The sequence below is a fragment of the Tamandua tetradactyla genome, chromosome 1, assembly GCF_023851605.1.
Source record: "Tamandua tetradactyla isolate mTamTet1 chromosome 1, mTamTet1.pri, whole genome shotgun sequence".
In the NCBI taxonomy this organism is placed as follows: domain Eukaryota; kingdom Metazoa; phylum Chordata; class Mammalia; order Pilosa; family Myrmecophagidae; genus Tamandua; species Tamandua tetradactyla.
Genome location: NC_135327.1, coordinates 2,181,948 through 2,199,751, shown reverse-complemented (window position 1 = coordinate 2,199,751; position 17,804 = coordinate 2,181,948). Strand labels below are relative to the sequence as shown.

Genomic DNA, 17,804 nt, shown 5'->3' with positions numbered 1-17,804 from the left:
TTGGTCTAAAATGCTGCCCTTTTGGTTTTCCTGCTTTGGGGAAAAAATACAGACAAGTATGACAAAGAAAGTAAACATCTCTCCTAAGGTTTCAGGGCCGTGATTACCCCAGTCATCCCTTCCATCATTCTCCCTCCAGAGCTGAGCAACCCGGGTGAATCCCCGCCCTGCCACTTCCCGGCTACGTGACCTGAGAGGTGGGTTGCCACTGGGAACCTCTGTTTTCTCATCTGTAAAATGCAGTAACTACAGTCCCCTCCTCTTTAGGCTGCTGGGAGGAGTAAATGAGGGAAGAGCTTGGTAGAAAACATTTCCGGCACAGAGTCAATAAATGCTCATTAAATGGCAGCTATTGTTGTTTTTACTTAGGATAAATATATTCATTTTTTTTATGCCTTCCTTTATCATAAATAGTATAGTGTATTCATTTCCCCATTTCCCTGAACGTTCTTCATAAGCCTTTTTAATGAGTGCAAGATATTCCATTGTGGGGCTACACCAGCGTTTTAAAACTATTCCCTATAGATAGAAATAGAAGTTGTTTCTAATATATCTATTTTTTTTGTATGCTGAATGGCAGGGGTCACTTTTGTTCTTTTTCCATGTGAGTATGCCCTTATTGCAGCACCAACTTGTTGAATTCTTGTTTGGTTGTTTTTTCATTTGTTTGCTTGCTGTGTGTTTTTTGGGAAGTGCATGGACCGGGACGTGAACCCAGGTCCCAGGCAAGAATTCTGCCACTGCGCAGCCCTTGCACTCTCGCCCTAAGGTATTCCTACTGGTCCTGGGGTGTCCTAGGAGGTTGGCGTCACTGATGTCATCCCCCCACGCAAGGCCCTCCAGCCTCTACTCCTGGAAGCCCCAGGGTGCACGCGATTCCGCGGGGGCCGAGGGTCTCCTGCACGCTCATGGCGGCGGGGGATGGAGCAAGCCGTGTGAAGCGGAACTGCTGGCCCAAAGGCTCAGAGCTCTGTTCTAAATTTATTCTCTCTGACCTTCTGGTTCTAAATTTGGCCAAACAAGTTCTCCCAGCCCAACTGATGACGTGCATGCATTGTTTTGAAGATCAAACTTTTTCCTGGTATGAAAGCAATAAAATAATGCGGTGCTTGTTTGGAGGACAGATTCTGCTGCTTTTTAGCCGCCGTCTGAAAACGACCCTGGACATCCCCGGTTGATGGTGGACACGTGTGGTTGTTGGCCAGTTGCTTGGGGACAGTTATTAAAACCATTTCCTGGACCCGAGTCTGAATTTTTCCTCCTGCATGAACCAAAAACAGAGCCCCGGGAAAGAGCGAGGCCAAAAATTCTAACCAGAACCAAACTTAAAATTTTCCTGAAATTATAAATTAAGAAGCAAATAGGACGCCTTAGGTAGCCTCGGACCTGGATGGAGCTGCAGGTCTGTGGGAGCTGGAGGAGGAAACGCTCACGGGCTGAGCCCCGACATTGCAGGGTCACTGAGCTGCCGCGACCCCACGCGACCCACGTGGTCTGGCTGTGGACGGCAGAACAAGCCGCATGCGCTGGACCCCGGAGAGACTGTCCACACAATGGCCAGGAACACACAACGTCTGCTTGATCCCAAGAGACAAGCCTGGACACCAGAGTGTGCCAGTCGGGGATGTAAGTGGGAGGTAGGCAGGGTTTCCAGCTGATCCGGACCCTCGTGCGGAGAGATCCTGGAGATTTGGGTGGAGGCTCCTGGGCACACCACACGCAGCACATGTGGGCGATGGACACACTGGGCTTAGGGCTCCTGCGATACTGTCCAGTGGCTAGAGCAAGCTTCACCTGAAACCCGGCCCAGCACCGAACTGCTCAGTTGTGGGACTAACAAGTTGTTTAAATTTTTCTGTCTGCTTTTTGCATTTGTTTGTTTGTTTTATCCAAGCAAAAGGAATACGTCTGTATCCTTGTAATGAAATGTGATATTTCTGTCCCAAAGAATCCAAGTAAAGCTCACCAAAGCAGGCGAAGCCCTTTGGAAGAGCTCAGGATCTAAAGTAGGGTCCCCGTGTGCCCGAGGCGACAGGCTCCCCCTTCATGGCCGGAGCACCTTGGGGAGGGGCACAGAGGTTAGGACTCAGCTTCAGGAACAGTGTCCTCGCCAGGAACCCTTCTCGTCCTCAGAGCTACGGTCAGCCTCTCGCTCACCTCCCTGGGGTCTTGGACAAAGGGTGAGGGAGCTCCTGAGGCCAAAGGCTGGGGTTGGGACCTGGGTCTGGGTGGGGCGGGGCCTGGGTCAGAGCCTGGCAGGGGCGGGGTGGGGCCTGTCTTGGGGCAGCTGCTGGGACGGAGGACGCATGGAGGGAGCCGGGAGGAGTGTGCCGACACAGGTGAATGCCCTAACCCTGGCACCTCCCCAGCTGTGCAACCAAGGGCAGGTCACCTGCTTCTGTGCTCGGGGGTCCAGCCTTCCAGCCCTGCCGCAGCTGTCACCTGGCTAGCGCTGTGGTGGCCCTGGGATCTGAGCCACGTCCCCGCACCACGGCCGCACTCCCGGCTCCCAGGGACTGTCCATGGACAGCAGGAAGATGGTGGCATCAGCCTCTGTCGGCCTGTCCTCTCTGCCTGCCTGGGCGCCACACTTGTCCTCCGCCAGGGCCGTCCTGGCTGGCCCGGGGCCCTGAGGACGCAGGGGAAGGCGGGAGGGCCGGGTAGGACGCTCGAGGCCCCAGATGGGGACGAGCAGGCTGGAAGGGGCGGGCAGTGTGGGGGCCTGGCTGTCCTCTGCAGATCTGACTCTACAATGGCCTGGGGCGCATAGGGCCCCAGCCAGCCTCTCAGCACCCTCTGCCCTCCCAGGGGGGCAGCAGGGCACCCCATCCTCCGGACCACCAGGGAGTCAGCTGGCGGTACAGCGAGGACTGGCCAGGGCCACTGTGGGCTTGAGCTCTGGCCCCACAGGCTTGGAACTCAGGGACATCAGCTCCACTTACTGAGGCTTGGTTTCTCACCTGTACAAGGTGAGGCCAGAACTTTCCATGCTGCAGCCTGCAGCCAGCGTGCACACCTTGAGCTTAGCCAAGCGAGCTGTGGAAAGCCCTCAGCCCTGCTGTCCAGTCTCTGCGGGTGTTTGACAAGTGCACACCTGTCCATTGCATGAGTGCTCACCTGTCCATTCCACACATGCACACCTGTCTGTCCCACGAGTGCACACCTGTCCATTCCACACATGCACACCTGTCCGTCCCACGAGTGCACACCTGTCTGCTCTACAAGTGCATACCTGTCTGCTCTACAAGTGCACAGCTGTCCTATGAGTGCACACCTGTCCATTCCACACATGCACACCTGTCCATCCCACGAGTGCACACCTGTCCGTTCTGAGTGCACACCTGTCCGTTCTGAGTGCACACCTGTCTGTTCTGAGTGCACACCTGTCTGCTCTACAAGTGCATACCTGTCTGCTCTACAAGTGCACAGCTGTCCTATAAGTGCACACCTGTCCATTCTGAGTGCACACCTGTCCGTTCTATGAATGCACACTTGTCTGTTCTACAAGTGCACAGCTGTCCTATGAGTGCACACCTGCCCATTCCACAAGTGCACCCCTGCCCATTCCAGGAACCACTGGGACAGGATTCCTCTGCTCTCGGACCCCACCCAGCACCGAGACAGGTGCTGAACGGCTCCTCAATGACTCATAATCAAAGCTGTGTCCATTCTGTCCCTCAGTAGCACTGGCAGCCCAGGGTCAGGCCTGCCTGGCCCCCGAGGCCTGTCCGCCCTCACCTCTCCAGGCCTCCCCGCTTCATGGCTGCAAGCCCCCCTGCTTCATGAGGCGGCGTGTCCGTGCCTGTGGAGGGGCAGCTCCTGGCTGTGGGTGGCACGGCCAGATCCTCAATGACCGTTACGTTCATGGACGACGGCTGCTGGAGGTCAGGCGCCTTCCATCCCAGGTGCTCCTGTGACACTATGGCCGGGGTGAGGCCGAGCACTGCCGGGGTGTGCTCCCCCACCCTGCTTCCCCATAGCCACCAGTGATGCCCCCACAGACACCCCCCACGCGCCCCCATGAGGAGCGACACCCATTGTCCTGGGTGGGCCTGGAGAGCACATCCTCGGGGTTCACGGCACTAAGGCAGGCGACCAAAACCCGAGGGGGTCTTTGCAGTGCCCCCTCCTGTGAAGGGGGTGTCCGCGCACTCAGCCCCAGATCAGCTCTACCCTCTGATCGAGATTGCTGGCTTCCCTCTGACCTCCAGGTTCTTCGTGAGCAGCAGCTGCCTGGAGTGGAACTGTCCACCGAGGAACACCCCTCGTCTCCCGGCTCGAATCAGCAGCACCCCCAGGGGGGCTGGCCCAGCGTCAGAGGCGCTCGCCATGGAGGTCAGGGCTGGGCACTCCAGACAAATGGCGCATGTAGTGGAGCTTCCCTTTCCTTATCTCTGTTGGCTTAGCATAGCGATTGCAAAGAGGTTTCAGCTCAGGTTCCAACGCCAACGCGTGGACTGGTTTCTTTAGGTAAAGTGTTAAGATGGATGCTGAGGCTCTGTTTGGTTTTCGTTGGAAAGGGGTCTGTGATCAGTCATCAATGCCAGCATGAGCTGACAGTGAGGAAAGAATGGGATATATGGGGCCATATATCTGCTCCCAGCCCACATGCTCTAGAAGTTTCCTCAAAGCTCAGAATGGCTCTGCATCTTAAGATCCTATTACATCACACCCAACTTCAGAGGAGCTCTCTGCCGTTGTCGAACAGCCCCACAGTTTTCCTCTGGGAGTGATCCCTCGCCATTTTCAGCCCACGTAGTAGAAGCAGAGTAGGACGTGGCCCAATCCGACTGCCTTATCCTCACAGCCAGCACGACCGTGCCGCTGGGGAAGCCTCATCTGTGCCAGATCCGTAAAAATCAGCCCAGGGGTGCCGCCCACTGCGGGCGGTGAAGGGCCACAGCCCCCACGCTAGATTCTGTGACCGTCTCCATTACACGGTGGGGAGGCCTGGCCGAGAGGCTGGGCCCCCGTGAGCAGCGAGGACTGCTCCGCGAGGGTTTAACCGCCGTGTCTTGATGGTGGATACAGCGTGTCATCGCAGGGCACCTTTCAGCCTGCAGCCCCCAGTCAGGCCCCCCAAAGTGCTGCCCGCTGGGGGTGGGGCGTCCAGCCTTCGGCCACCGCACTCTCCATGCACAGGGCTGGCCCAAGGGACAGCAGCGCCAAGATTCCACCAGGAAGGCAGGACACCCACTCCCTGGGGTTGCTGGGTCCAGGAAAGGGCACAGATGCCCAAGGCCCAGGCAGAGCCCCAGGGCGGTCCGAGGTCCAAAGCCGCCGGTCCAAAGTCAGAAAGAGGAGTCTGAAGCCCACGGTTGTCATTTACCCACCGTGTGGCCCTGGGCAGGTCGCGTCATCAGGGGCCAACGCAGTGGGTGGTGCAGAGGTGTGAGCCGGGGTTGGGGGGAGAGCTCGAGGGCCGCAGGCCGAGGCCCATTCCGACTGCGGATGCTTTAGGCCGCCTGGCCAGGGGCTCCTGGACGCAGGATGAGCTCATCTCCCTCCTCACAACACCCCACGAGCACATCACCCCAGGCGACAGGCGGAGTGATGGAGGTGCAGGAAGCGGCCAGGGGCGCAGGGCGTCTCCCTGCCTGAGGGCAGGCGGGACTGGCATGGGTGCCACCTGCCCGCAGCTGCTGCCCCGGTCACGCCTCGCCATGACGCGCTGCGATGGTCCGAGTGGCCGAGGAGGCGGCGGCTGGGGAAGGGGGCAGGGCGGGGACCGGGTGGGCCAGAGCACCCCACTCCGCTGTGCGGCCCCCACGTGCCCTGTCCATGGGGTGGCTCTGGGCCGTGCACCGAGCCTGGGGAGGCAGTGGGCGCCTGCCCCTCCTTTGTGCAGTCCCCTAGGGACAGTCTGGCGGCGGGTCAGAGCCCCGGGTTCACGGTGTCGCTGCTGGTGAGCGGCAGGGTGGGGAGACCACGTGGGCAAAGCCACTGGGGTCCGGCAGGAAAAGCCGGGTCAGGAGGGGCCCCCCGGGAAGCAGGGACAGTTCACCCGAGTTTCTTCACCCTCTGTCCCAAGACACAAAAAATATCAGCAGTGAGCGTGGGCTGCAGCCGCAGCGGGGACAGTGGATCTCGGCCATGCTCAGGCCGGGGGCGGCTGAGCGCATCCACTCTGGGCTCAGCTTCCGCCTCTGCGAAATGGGGCGATGGTTCCAGCCCCATCTCTGGAGTCAGCGCGGCTGACATGACCCTCCTTCCGCTGGGCCTGACCAAGCCCCCCACGGACCTGCCTCCCGGTGCTCGCTGGGCTTCCACTGTGGGCCATGCCAGAGGCCACTGACACCAAAGGCTGCTGGCGTCGCCCTCGGACCGTCCGCGGGCGTTGCTGGATCCAAAGCGCGACGCGCTTTATAAACCTCTTTTCCCGCTCGCATTGGACCCACGCGCTGCGGCCGATCGGAACGCGGCTTCCAGAGAAAACTGGGTCTGGGGAGCGCACACGTGGCCCGGCCCGCCCAGGGCGCTGGGCAGTCGGCACCCAGAGCCCCTTCCTGACCTCATCTCAAGTTCCCCAGAAGGCAGCCCCTCTGCATGGCACCTTGGGGCAGCGCCGGGCACCTCGGGGCAGCTCCAGGTGCCTTGCTGGCTGGGCCTCTGCCCTGGCTTGGGGTGTCTGTGGCTGCCTCCCACCCCTGCAGGCCTGTGTGCCGGGCAGCGCTGGCTGTGCACCCACGTCTCCTCATTCTGCAGCCTCAGGAAGGAAAGCCCAGGGCCAAGGTTACCGGGGGCTCCACAGACCTCGGGGAAGCACAAGTGGGTGTCTTCTGCGGCCACAGGACGTGAGGCCTGGCCTGGCCAGCTTCCTGTGCCACGAGGCCCCCCACACACTTGTCCATGAGGGTGGGAGGGCCGTGAGCTTACAAAGGCCGTTTGGGTGTCAGGCCTCTCGTGGTAGCCGACTCAGCCTCACGAGCAGGACCTTAAAATGAGAAAACAGAGGCACGGGGTGCCGAGGTCCTTGTCCAAGGCCCTGGGCTGCCCACGTCGGAGCCAGGGTAGGGTCAGCGGGCACCAGGCCCCCTACTCTGCCTGGCCAAGGGCCCGGCCAGCAGGACCCCAGAGTTTTGTGGAGAAACTGGGACAGAGAGAGGGGCCATTTGTCCAAGTGGCACAGCCTGGGGGCCGATGACCTCTGCTGAGGACCCCGCCTGGGACCCCTGCCTGGCCTGGGACCCCCGCCCGGGACCCGTGCCCATCAGCTGCAGCATTCACAAAGCACAGTGGCTGCGCACCGAGAGGCGCCCGACCCTGGCGTCTGGGTGGTGCCCTCCACCACTCTGCCGGCCCCCACTGGCCCCTCTGCCCTCAGAGGCCAGGCCCGCCTCCGTGTGCTGCCACATGGGACGAGACCCAGCAGATGCACATGGGGCGTGTGGAAGTGCCCATCCCAGTGGGGGGGTGGGGTGGTAGAGCCACCCAGCGAGGTGGGGCCTTTAATGCTCACCCCCCACCCTGAAGGAGCCTGAAAGAGCCGGCCGAGGCTTTGGGGTCGTCACCTGCAGGTGCCCAGCCCGGCAGCCAGGCCTGCTGCTCCTCGCCTGGCCGACCCAGGGCGGGCCCCACCGTCCAGAAGGCGAGTGAGCCGTCCGGCAGACACCACGGCCAGGGGCGCCGGGTAGGCCTCCAGCCCGTTTTCTCACATGCCCTACGACCCTGCCCCCCGCCTCCGCAAGGAGACTCCACGGAGCTCCTGAGAGCGAACCCCAGGCGGACGAAACCCCAAATCCCACAGACCAGGAGGACGACCATGAAGTCACAGCAGTGGGACGGGAGTGGCCGGGAGGCAGCGATGTGTGTGCCTTGGCGATAAAACGCTTTATGAAAACATAACCATAAACATGGAGGTGATTCTTACGCATTAAGTAGATATCACCTTGTTAGTCAAGATGTAATGGAGAGGCTGGAGGGAACTGCCTGAAAATGTGGAGCTGTGTTCCAGGAGCCATGTTTCGTGAAGATGACTGTATAATGATACAGCTTTCATAGTGTGACTGTGTGATGGTGAAAACCTTGTGTCTGATGTTTATCTACCTTGTCAACAGATGAGTAGAACATATGGAATAAAAATAAATAATAGGGGGAACAAATGTTAAAATAAATTGAGTAGATTGAAATGCTGGTGATCAATGAATGGGAGGGGTAAGGGGTGGTACTGGTTTGAAATGATGTGTGACCCCTAGAAAAGCCATGTTTTAATCCTAATCCTATTTTGTAAAGGCAGCTGTTTCTTCTCGTCCCTATTCAATACTGTATGTTTGAAACTGTAATCAGATCATCTTCCTGGAGATGTGATTTAATCAAGAGTGGTTGTTAAACTGGATTAGGTGACGACATGTCTCCACCCATTTGGGTAGGTCTTGATAAGTTTCTGAAGTCCTATAGAAAAGGAAACATTTTGGAGAATGGGAGAGTCAGAGAGAGCAGAGCAGAACGACATAGCCACAAGAAGCAGAGTCCACCAGCCAGCGACCTTTGGAGATGAAGAAGGAAAATTCCAGGAGAGAAACTAGCAGATGACGCCTTGTTCACCATGTGCCCTTCCAGAGGAGGGAGAAACCGTGACTGTGTTCACCATGTGCCCTTCCACTTGAGAGAGAAACCCTGAACTTCATCAGCCTTCTTGAACCCAGGTATCTTTCCCTGGATGCCTTAGACTGGACAGTTCTATAGACTTGCTTTAATTGGGACATTCTCGGCCTTAGAACTGTAAACTAGCAACTTGTTAAATCCCCCTTTTTAAAAGTCATTCCATTTCTGGTACATTGCATTCCGGCAGCTAGCAAACTAGAACAGGGGTATAGAAAAAAATAGGGGAAACAAAGGCTAAAATACATTGGGTAGATGGAAATACTAGAGGCCAATGAGAGGGAGGGGAAAGGGGTATGGTATGTATGAATTTTTTCTTTGTTCTTTTTATTTTATTTTCTGGAGTGATGCAAATATTCTAAAAAATGATCATGGTGATGCATATACAACTATATGATGACATTGTGAGCCATTGATTGTATACCATACATGGAATGTTTGTATGTTAAGAATGTTCATGTTTGTATGTTGTTTTGGTTTTGATAATACAAAATAAATTACACTAAAAAAAAAAGTGGGACGCGCTGCCAGAGGGGCCTGATGGCTCAAACTCAGTGTTCTAAAGAGTCCAGCAGTTTTGTTACCCTCGGCGGTGCAGCAAAGCAAGTATTTTAACAAATAAATATAAATGCCTCCTATGTGCCAGCAAGTATTCATTGAGTGCCTACTATGGGTCACAGCACTGAACAAAACAGACAAAAAGAAAACAAAAATTCCTGTCCTCAGGCAACTGATACTCTAGTAGGGGACAGATATTTAATAAAAGAAAAAAAAATACACATGGCTTGTTAGATAGTGATAGTGCTAAGGAGAAAAATCAGCCAGGAACGGGGACAGGCGTTAGGGATGCTAGGAGTTGGGGTTGGGGGACTGAGGGGCTGGTGCCTGAGCACACCTGAAGGACGTGAGGGAGTGAGCCACGGGGATCTCTGGAGAAGAAGGAACCCTGGCAGGGGGAAAGCAAGTGCAAAGGGCCTGAGGCAGCACCAAGCCTGGGATCACTGAGAAGAACGCGAGCAGCTGGAACCATATCCGCGAGGGCCAGCTGAGGGCCGAGGGGACCAGCCAGGTGTGCAGGCTTGGGTGCCACCGCGAGGGCTGGGCCTCTGGGCTGGGGGCCCTGAGCCAGGGAGGAGCTGGGTCCGACTTTAACAGGACAGGGAGGCAAGGGCAGAAGCAGAGACCAGTGAGGTGGCACCCGCCTGGCTCAGGGAGAGACCCAGCAGCTGTGACTTCTGGGGGCGTGCTGGGGGTTAAAAAGATGGGAGCAGCCAGCTGGCGTGCATGTGTTGGCATCAAAAAAGTTTGAGGGCCATGTCTTAAAGGTCAGGCAGAAGGGACAGAAATCCCTCCTGAAAAAGGAAAAAATGCGCAGAAGTGAGCAGGTGACCTGAGACCACGCACCCTTAAACGTGGCTTCGGGCAGCGGAGAGGGTGCCTGAGTTCAGGCCTGGGACGGCCGTCCCGCGGGCAATTAGTGACCCCTGCCCGGCTCTGGCTCCTCGCGGAGTCCTGCGGGCACGCCGCTCTTGCCGTCCTGCGTGCTCTTAGCCCCGCCCGGGCCGCCTCCTCGGACAGAGCTAAGCTGGAGCTGGGGAATGAGAAACATTTTCCTCTCAGGCCAGCTTTGGGGAACTGGAAAGGACCCACCCGGCCCCAGCATTTCTAAATGTAGAAAGTCGGCGGAACGGCCCCATCAGTTTGGAGTGGCTGACCCGTCCGGGGACCCGTCCGGGGACCCGCCTGGGCTGGCGGGAGCGCAGCAGGGGTACGCGCTGTCCACACGGCCTGTCCTGGGTGGGGCGGGGCCCCTTCCACAGGTGGGAGGCAGAAGTTGAGGGATTTGTGTGCAAGGTCCCGTGCCCGGAAGCGGGAATCCCTTTGGACGACGGGATTTTTGAGGCCCTGGGCCTGAGCACACGAGCTGGCAAAGGTCTGACAGTCAGCTCTGCCAGGGACAGGCCGCGAGAAGCAGGCACACACTCAGCTTCACTGCACACTGTACATTGTGTAAATTTATAGATTATTTCCACCATACAGATGCATGCATGTAAATGCCCTCTCAAGCATAGTAAAATGTACTAAAAAAATTAGGCACTGATGAGTTTGGAGTATTTTCCACCTTCGTTTTAGTAAAATTAATTGTAAATGTATATGATTTATTTTAAAATAAAGGCTGTGTTTAACAACCAGCTCAAACAACTCCTGCACACTCGATGACCGGCTCTCCTAAGCAGCTGGAGCTGGCTGCAGCGTGTGGGGACCGTGGGGCAGAGAGAGCCCCGAGTCTGGAGGAGGCTGCTCTCCCCCTCCGCCAGGAACCGAGCAGCTCGGCATGGCACGAGAGGCTGGACAGCCCCGGAGGTTCCCAGAGATGGCGCCGTGGACCCTGGCATGCTGAGCTGGGCAGTGGCGGCAGGGAAGCCTCTGTATTTGCACACCTGAATGTGTGGGGGGAACCTGTTAGGTGTGTGCTGCTGCACATCTCTTCCCAACTCCACCGTCAGGCTTCGAGTTGGTAGCGTGTAATTGGCCACGGCGGGAATATTTACACTATGGAAACCAGCAAAGAGGAAGGAGGAGTTGACAAATGGTGCAGGTGACCAGTTTGTGAGCAGCCTTTGGAGCTCCCCAGAAAGACCTGGGGGACCCTGGGCAGGGGTGAGTTTCTGGCCACGAGTGGCAGGGACTCCGGATTAGATCACGAGGCATCCACTCCGAGAACCCCTCCCAGCTTGCAGCGGCTCACCTGGCCCTGAAGCTTGCAGGGCTGGCCGTCTTGGCCACACTACAGGTCAGGCAACGATTTCTGCAAGCCCAGCTCCATTCCAGCCTCTGTCCGGTGCCTTCCTGGCCGCTCTGGGAACGCACGGCAGTTTCGTCCTCTCTAAACGTCTGTTTTACTCTCAGACACCCTCATCCAGCTTAGAACTTAGTGGCCCCGACCAGAATCATAGGCCGACACTTGTAAAGCAATTGTAGAGATTTCCGAGAATAATCCCTTCGTTGTACAGATGGGAAAACAGACCGAGAGGAGGAAAGCTCCCGGAGGACGCCAGGGGCACGCTGGGGAGGATGGCCCGCTGTTCTGGCTTGCCCGGCTGAAGGACTTTCTGCAACGGGTCAGTCACCCTAGGGCTGGGACCACAGCTCAGGTCTCAGCCCAGGCCCAAGGCCTGCGACGGCCCTGAGCGCACGCGGCCTGGGTTGTTACAGAGCGGCTGCAGGATGGAATTTTCCAGGGGAAGAGAAAGAGCAGCCACATCTGGATGCTGCAGGCTTTAAGTCTGCCCAGATGCCTGGCTCCCTGCCGCGGCTCCGATGGGTATGTCCCGAGAGCAGTACCCGTCCCCTCCTCAGGCCCGGGAGAACCCAGCTGGCTTTATCTGCAGCCAGCCCACAGCTGCAGGATGCAAATAACCTACAAGGGCATCCGTATCCTTCCCAGGGGCGGGGGCGAGAGCCTGTCCATGTTTCACAATCCCATTTCATCCAGAGGAGCCGGACCGGCCCAGGATGATTTGAAACAGATTTTTGAAAAGACAAAATAAAATTGGAACAAAACCTAAGAGAGGCATATGCCACTGCCTCCACGCCCAGCACCCTCGCCCCTGCCGTTCACCCATTCTCCCACTCCCCTGGGCAGCCAGTCCAGCAAATTGCAGCTTTCCTCATTCCAGCCACAGTTCCTGCCCACCCCCCCACCCCCACCCCCACCCCCACCCCGTGGCCAAGGCCACTGTGGGGTTTGGCTGCAGCTTGCTCTGCCCAAGTTGTGGCCCTCCGCAGGCCAGGTCCCCTTCTCCTTCAGCCCGGCTTCCTGGGATAACACCATGGGGACTCCACTGCAGTTCAGGGAAGGTCAAGTCGGAGAGACCTGCATGACCCTCACCTCTGCCCTCCCCCCAGCTGTGTGACCTGGGGCAAGAGCCTTCACTTCTCTGCGCCTCTGCTTCCCCAGTGCAGGCAGCGACACTGATAACAGCTGCCCCACAGAGGGAAGAGCAATTCCCTGAGTGCAAACTGCCAAAGGGCCCCCGACAGCGCCTGGCAGAAGCAGAGGGGCACGAAGTCACGGGCTTGTGAGGGTCCCTTCCAGCCCCTTCTCCAACGCCCAGAGCGGGACAACCTTGTCCATCCGCCGGCCTGAGCTCCAGCTGCCCTCCCGACCCCCAGCGCGTGGGGTCGCCGGACCCCGGACTGCACACTCACCACCTCGGCGGCTTCGGGAAGGAGCTGCGCTCGCGCGGGGCCAGGCCCTGTGCTGGGGGCCGCGGGCCCTGATAGCGCTATCGGCGGGGGACAGAGCACAGGCGGCCGTGCAGCCGGGCTTCCCGGAAGCCCCCCAGGGCCCTGCGCCCCCGGACGCGGCGATCGCCGGCTGCTGCCGCCGCGAGCTCTGCCGGGGGGCGGCCCATGCTGGACCCCACGGGCCGGCCCTCAAGGGGCTGCGCCTGCGGCCACGGCCTGACTTAGCTCGGGGCACCCGGCTCTGCTCGCGGGGTGGGGGCAAGTTTCTGCGGACGGCGTGGGCGGACCCCAAACAGCCGCCCCGCCCACCCCCGCCCCTCCTCACGCCCCCACGCGCCCCGCCCCTCCTCATGCCCCCCATGCCCCCTCCCCCTCACGTGCGCCGCCCCTCCTCACGCCCCCATGCGCCCCTCCCCCTCACGCGCCCCGCCCCTCCTCACGCCCCACGCGCCCCGCCCCTCCTCACGCCCCCACGCGCCCCGCCCCTCCTCATGCCCCCATGCCCCCTCCCCCTCACGCGCGCCGCCCCTCCTCACGCCCCCACGCGCCCCTCCCCCTCACGCGCCCCGCCCCTCTTCATGGCCCCACGCGCCCCTCCCCCCACGCGCTCCGCCTCTCCTCACCTCGCCGACCCCTTCTCATTTCCCTTCCCCTTTCCTTGTCCCTCCCCAGCTGGCCGTCACCCACCAGACCCCAGCCCCGTCCTCCGCGACCCCCGAGCCGCCAGCGTTGCTACCTTTATTTTGTGTGGGGAAGGGTCAGGCGGCTTCGCGGCTTTTCTTCCTTTTTTTATCACCTCAATTTCAGGGTTGGGTTGGGCCACGCCCGCTCCACGGCACTGCTACATGTGTGCGCGCGTAAGTGTGTGCACGTGCATGCGTGTGTGCACGTTCGTGTGTGTATGCACGTGCGTGTGCATGACTTCTACAAAGCCCCAGCGTCTCTGCGTCCTGGGGTGGGTTCTGGGCCCCTCCTGTCACTGGGACCCGGCCCAGTGGCGCCGGGCACCTGGGGATGAGGCCCCCTCCGGCCTCGGCTCTGTCCCCCCACCAGGAAGGACAGAAAGTAACACCCACACACCCACATGCACACACGCATACATGCACACACACGCACATGCCCCTGGCACGGGTCCCCAGCGGGCAGCCTGCTGTGGATCGAGCAGCACCAGGGGCTGGGAAGATCCCCTGGCCATCCAGCGTGGCTGGTTGTGAACGGTGGATGGTCACATGTGGAGGCCCTTGAGGCGCTGCTGTCCCCTGTACAAGTCTCATTTCTAGAAAGGAAAATGACTCGTCATGCTTGTGTCCAGCAGCTTCCTTCCTTCGGGACCCTACCTCGGCCGGGAGATTTCAACCGTCCACCTCCTCAGAAACTCAGAGCTGTCCAGTCACAGCCCAGAAATAGCCCGATCCTGAGGCCCAGGCCCACACATGCCGCAGACACGGGGGACTGCACCACCTGGGGAGGGCCGCCTGGACGCCTGGGCCACCGGTGCCCCATGATGGCGGAGGGGAGGAGAGCGTCCCAGTCTCCCTACCCGGGCCTCCTGGACATGCGGACAGGATGGACCGTCCGGATACAGAGGTGACACGTCTGGGGCCTCTGGTCGTCGAGGGTGTGGCCTGGTCAGAGCGTGTTGGGACAAGCACAGCAGGGCTCACACCGGCCTCCCCAGGGAGGCCCCAGGCAGCCCTGCAGCAAGCGCTGAGAGGGGCCGTGACTTCGTGCCACGGTGGTCCCCCTTGGCCCAGGACGGGGTCTCGGTCTCAGGTGCTCCCTGCGCGGCTGCTGCCATTTGGCCGACTCCTACGCAGCCAGGGGACAACTGGTCTCCACTCTGGCCGCAGCCAACAGCGCCAAGCAAGCCACACCTGCCGGATGACAGAGGTTTTCCACCTATACGTCCCTACTTCTCTCGCTGTCTGAAGTTTAGGAATGAGTCTGCCAAAGGGGAAAATGAACAAAACCCTATTAAAGCATGGACTAGACAGGGCTCTCTGCAGAACGTTTTCATAAATCTACAACTATTCTAAAATAAAAATTTTTAATATTTTTAGTGGACCCAGAAGAAAATGGGTCCGTGTTGTTTTTAAAAGGCACACACATATGGGCAGAAATAGAGAGAAAGCAAATGTTAACAATTGGCAGATCTGGGTGAGGAGGTGTTTCTATTTGCTAAAGCTGCTGGAATGCAATACACCAGAAATGTGCTGCCTTTTACAACGGGGATTTATTCACTTACACATTTATAGTTCTAGGCCATGAAAATGTCCAAATTAAGGCAACAGCAGGACAATACCTGGTCTCTGAAGACAAGCTCCTGGCATGTGGGACTCTTGTCACCGGGCAGGCACATATCCCGTCTGCTGGTCCTTCACTCACTCCCAGTTTGGCTACTTTCTACCACAGCTCCAGCAGCCTCCCCTCTCGGCTTCCCTGCGTGCTCTTGCAGCTTCTCCAGGGCTTTTCTGAGCTCTCTGGGCTTTCTCTGTCTTTCATCCTCTCATAAAGGGCTCTGGTAAAAGAATTGAACCCACCTTGCATGGCTGGGTCACGTCTCAACTGCAACAACCTCACCTGAAAGCCCCCCCAACAGTGTGCGCCCACAGGGGTGCACTAGAAAAGCCCGGGCTTGCCTGGGGGGCACACAGCCCACAGCCACCATGGGGGGCTCAGAAAGCCCCTTGCTGTACTCTTTCAACTTTCCTGTAGGTTTGAAATATGTCAAAATAAAAAGTTGGGGGAGGAAGTGAATCAATTTAAAGAAAAGGACTAAGCACCCAAGAGCCCAGGTGGCAAATCCACAAGGTCAAAGCCATGCGGGTGGCGCCTGAGTTGGGCTGAGAGGTGCCCAGTGGACAGCAGAGATCTGTGACAATTCCAAATGGCCACTCAGGGCCCTGGACACCAATGCTCATGAGCCCCCCCGGAAGCCCTCGGGCCACCTTTCCTCCCCTCACCCCACGCCCTGTGGACCCTCCCCCTCTTCCATCACGGCATTCCCATCTTTAGGCTGTGCTGACTCTCCACTGTGTTGCATCCTCGGGGTGTAAGCTGGCACCCTGCAGCCTCCCCCCAACAGGCTGGGTATTCTGGTGCAGAGGATTGAGGAGGAAGCATTCAGGGGGAGACGGGCATATAGATGAGGCCCAGCACCCCTGCGCGTCTCACAGGCCGGCCGTGGGTGCCGCGATGCCCCACCGCTGTGGGCAGGGTCTTGGAGGGTGGGTTTCTGTCCACATCCCAGCTCTGATCTGGGCCCTCCCTCTGTCCTCTGGCCCTCAGGGTAAGGCTGCCCCACGGCCTCAGCCCCTCCCCACCATTTATGACCATCGTAACCACCTAAAGTGCCATCTCCCTCCCCCCTCAGTGGACTTTCACCTGGCCACCAGCTGGCCCTCTGGAACCCACCCCATAAGGCCCTTTCTCCCAAAGTTTCTCGGTGTCCCCTCAGTGGGCTTGAGACCTCTCCCAGGCTTCCTCCCGCCAGTGTGGGCACACAGGCCTAGTGCCCCCTCTCCAGGCCCCTGTCTCCCAACACATAGAATAGGGGATGACAGCAGTGCCTCACTGCGAGACCCCTACCCACTCCATGTGTGGCCGCAGACCAGCAGGCAGGGACGCAGGTGTGCCTGAGGAGCACTAGAGGTTAAGTGCGCCGAGCTTGGACGTGGCACAGTGCTGGCTCCTGTTAGTTTTTCATTGCCATCGCCCCTTCCTCGCCACAGCCCGCCTACTGCCTGCCTTCTCGCCCTCCTCCTTCAGCTGAGAGGCACCCACAGCACCTACAGCAGAGTGGGTGCCGGATACATGATGGGTGAGCTCAGCCATTTGCCTGACTCCACACGGCACAGCGGATTGGGGACCCAGGGGCTTCCCCATGGCCCAGCACCCTAAGGGCGCAGGAGCCATGAGCCCACGGGCAAAGGGCTCCTGCTCGGATGGGGCACCAGAGGCTTTGTGGGAAAAGTAAACCCCAAATACATCAAACTTGGTAAAATCCACCATTTTCCTGAAGACAGCAGCATCAAACCCCTTTTTTCAAACTCGTCCATCTTCAGCACTGTCAAAAGCAGGCTTCCTGGTGTTCCTGGAGAGAAATATTCCAATCCGTCCTTCCTTAGCCCTCTCCTCCACTCTCATCCCGAACCAAAGGCCTCACCTCAGGCACTCCCGACCCCGTGTCAAACACGGGTCTCAGCACATGGGAGCCTTAGGGATGATGCTCTCCCTCTGACCTCAGCCAGGACATAAACCTTGGCTCAGCAGAGGAATGAGTCTGTCCTGGAATCTGGGAGCCTTATCAGCTGGGCGATTAGCAAAGGCCGAGCCCTGGCCTGGGAGAAAATCCCAGACACTCTGCACGCTCCCTTTGGGACACACCAGGGTCAAAAATTTTCCAGAACCAATCCCAGTGAAGTAAACAATTCTCTGCACGTGTCCACAGGGCTTCTGAGGACCTCACGCTCTCCACCTGGTGACCGTCATTCCTTTACAAACATAACATTGACGGAGATCTTTGCATTCCCAACATGACTTCGCCTGCTGAGGAATTCTGCACATCTCGACTTCAGAGCTGCCACTTCATTTTTGGACTTTAGTGATAATACTCCCTAAATGCATTCTATTCAATGTGAAGAGAGATCTTTGCACATACACACGTGTGCACACGCGTGCATATGCATTTTTTTTTTTTACCACACATTTCTGGTAAACTGTTCAAATACGCACTGCCTAGATTGAACCCTGATGCGGGAGAAGCTGATGAAGACATCCTCTTCAAAGTCATTTTCTACAACCCAACAGTTTACACATTGCTGGAAACAATGGACTTAACGTGCACAGTTTATTTGAGTTGGCTGGGTTCAGGCTGTTTGGAATCTGCTTTGGGGGGAAAACAAACCCTGCATGTGCTTAGATTTATAATTTATACTGAAAGCACAAATGCC

The 17,804-nt window shown here is 58.2% G+C and overlaps 1 protein-coding gene across 1 annotated transcript in view; it reads right to left on the bottom strand.

The window, feature by feature from the left end:
- Window positions 1-12,887, bottom strand: part of RIPOR3 (RIPOR family member 3) — a 55,207-nt gene extending 42,320 nt beyond the window's left edge. The window contains exon 1 of the mRNA XM_077166754.1: window positions 12,814-12,887. The gene's annotated coding sequence lies outside the window, so the exon portion shown is untranslated. The remainder of the gene's footprint in view (window positions 1-12,813) is intronic.
- Window positions 12,888-17,804: the final 4,917 nt, after the last annotated feature.